This window comes from Micropterus dolomieu, linkage group LG12 (assembly GCF_021292245.1).
Source record: "Micropterus dolomieu isolate WLL.071019.BEF.003 ecotype Adirondacks linkage group LG12, ASM2129224v1, whole genome shotgun sequence".
NCBI classification, from domain to species: Eukaryota; Metazoa; Chordata; class Actinopteri; order Centrarchiformes; family Centrarchidae; genus Micropterus; species Micropterus dolomieu.
In genome coordinates, this window is record NC_060161.1 from 34,999,517 (window position 1) to 35,002,641 (window position 3,125).

At 41.2% G+C, this 3,125-nt stretch overlaps 1 protein-coding gene across 1 annotated transcript in view; it reads left to right on the top strand.

Moving 5' to 3' along the window:
* Positions 1–3,125, top strand: part of LOC123980885 (zinc finger protein 208-like) — an 808,576-nt gene that overhangs the window by 385,407 nt on the left and 420,044 nt on the right. The gene's annotated exons all lie outside the window — the stretch shown is intronic.

Genomic DNA, 3,125 nt, shown 5'->3' on the forward strand with positions numbered 1-3,125 from the left:
TTTTTTTGTAACCTTGGCCAGATCTGTGACTTGCCACAATTCTGTCTCTGAGCTCTTCAGGCAGTTCCTTTGACCTCATGATTCTCATTTGCTCTGACATGCACTGTGAGCTGTAAGGTCTTATATAGACAGGTGTGTGGCTTTCCTAATCAAGTCCAATCAGTATAATCAAACACAGCTGGACTCAAATGAAGGTGTAGAACCATCTCATGGATGATCAGAAGAAATAGACAGCACCTGAGTTAAATATGAGTGTCACGGCAAAGGGTCTGAATACTTATGACCATGTGATATTTCAGTTTTTCTTTTTTAATAAATTTGCAAAAATTTCTACATTTCTGTTTTTTTCTGTCAAGATGGGGTGCTGAGTGTACATTACTGAGAGATAAAATGAACTTTTTTGATTTTTGGAAAATGGCTGCAATGAAACAAAGAGTGAAAAATTTAAAGGGGTCTGAATACTTTCTGTACCCACTGTATGTATGGTGGAGATGTCATTATTTATGTAAAGGGTCAATGTAAGCAGGTAACAGTATATTGTATTTTACCTTTTATATGCTGTCCTATTACAGGTCCATGTTTCACTGTGTGGAGTTTTGTTAGATGAAGCTGTTCACTTGGGAAAAGAGGCTCGTTAGAGGGTTTCTTATCTGACTGGCCTCTTATAGGCCCTGGTCTCACTACTGTTTGTTCCCTTCCTTCATAAGACAGTTACGTAATGACTTTAAAGTAGAAAGTCGCCTGTTTCCTCTTCGTCTCGCTCTCTGCACACTGGTTGCACTCTGAATGTCTGTCTGACCCTTTGCAAAGAATAAAACCCTTAAAGACGTCTGGATTTAATTCTTTATTTCAGAAGCTCTTCTCCACTGTTTTCACCATTTCGAGCAGGACTGTTTGGCACAAGGTTTTTCTCTGCTGTTTTAAACATTTTGTGGTTTGAGCAGGGCCGTGTTTTTTTTTTTTTGGTTTAACCGCTTCTTTAAACAGGGCTGTGCAGAAATCGATTTTCCCTGCTGGTTAATCCCTTTTTGGCTTTAAGCAGAGTGGGAAAAAGGAGTTTCTGCACTGTTTGAGCTTGAAGTCTTAAAGCCGCTGTCAACTGCTTTTACCAAGATTGTAGTGTAAAAAAACTGTATTTGCAGTGATTTATGGAGTCCCGAAGTAAAAGACTTGTACAAGCAAAAAAAAGGACAGAGAAAATTTAAAAGAGTAAAATAAGCAAAGGTGAGAGATTGGATTTTTCCTCACCTATCATACAATGCATGCAAAAGAAATATGGTGAAGACTCAACAAAAAGACTCCTAAAATCCTTCAGCTAGTTGTTATATTCATGACAAAAAAGGATAAAACATCTAAGGGACAACTTAATCAATGGGTTAAAACGGGTTTCCTGTTAAATGGAAGCTTTATTTGAAACATCCGGAGCAGCTAAAGACATGTTTGGAGAGAAAGGAAATGATGCGGAAGAGCAAGCAGCCTTGTCTATTGTCTATTGTCCCGGCTGATGTGAGTGTCCTGTTTATTTCTCTTTTTTTCCTACCATTGGACTTGGACTGAGCTGGGGGGGGGGGAAGTAAAAACAAAAAGAGAGAAGTGAGTTGGAATCCGAGAACACTGTACAGCAAAGAGCGAAAAGAACTGCTCAGGTTAAAATAACTGATTAACTGGTTCCTGGTTTTCTGTCCACCCCAACTGCCTCCTTACTCAGACTTTACTGTTACATGTTACACACCTACCTTTAGTGTTAAAAAAACTGTGCTACAGGGTTTCCCCCTGATTCTAAGGGGCTCCCCAGAGCGTTGCAAAGTGACATCAAAGGGTCTTGACCATGTGTCCATATGTGACGAAATGTTGGTGGACCCAAATGCAGGACACAGAGCAGTTCAAAGGGTTTTAATCCAAAGCAACGGGCAAGACAAAACCCACAAAGAGAAATACAGACAGAGATAGACAGACAGAGGAATTACTGGGTGAACAGACATAACACATGACAGGCAGACAGAAACTGAGCATGAAACCAACACCAGATAGAAACAGAATAAGACGAGAACTTAGGCCAGCACAGATCCAAACATGAACAGAACTGAACATACTGAACATAAAGCATAACAAGTACAAGGCAGTGGTCAAACCATCTGTGGGATCTTCCACACTCCTTTGAGTCATTTCAAGAGATTGGTTTCTGTGGTTTCATATGAAGTTTTATTCACTGAACTTCCTGCATCTAAATGTTACAAGGACAGCAAAGTCAGTACAACCTGAGAAAAACAGGACCACTGACTCATTAACTGGAACTTTATCAGCTGAGAAATGTCTGCCTGAGGATGGAGCATGTGCTTTTAAGCTGCTCTATGGAAATTTGGGACTGACTCACATGACATGACATGTGATGAATTTCCTGAAACAGCAAGATGAAAATGTAGAGCTGGCCCGAAAAAAAGAGAGAGCGCTCCGTTTATTTATTCTCATAGTTAGTTTAACTGAGTGATTATTACCAAATCTTTGTTATAGCACGGCTAACAGACCCAAGTGCAGGACTAAGAAAGGGAGAAATATTTATTGCAGGTTAAAAGGATCGGATATTGGGCATGTGAAGAGCAGGCAGAGAGAAAATCGATGCGTGACGAACCGGGTTGGTGGCTGCCAGGGCTGGACTGGCCATCGGGCATTTCGGGCATTTGCCCGATGGGCCGACGTGCTTTGTGGGCCGATGTTTTTTTTGTTTTTGTTTTTGCAACGGTATAAACTATTAAAGGTGGTGGATTGGCCAATTGGTCATGATCGACTCTGGGCTGGACCAATTATAGCCGAGGAGGTCAGATGCACCCTCCCCCTGTGGTGTATAACATATGTGCATTTGACCATTACAGTTTAAAATAATACAGCTGGATAGAGGCTCAGTGAACTCTTAAGGGGGAGTAATGATTGATGAGTGTGTAAAGAGTGAACCCTCCTATGGAATTTGACCTCTGACCCAGTGTTAGGGGGAGTAGAGATTAGTGTTTATGAAGGGACTGGACCCTTATGTGGTATTTAGCAGATACCTAAACATGTCCTATATAAGCTGTGTTTGATGTACAGAGAGACAGAGTGGTCATCGGGCTGGGTCTCTCTCCAAGCTGCTG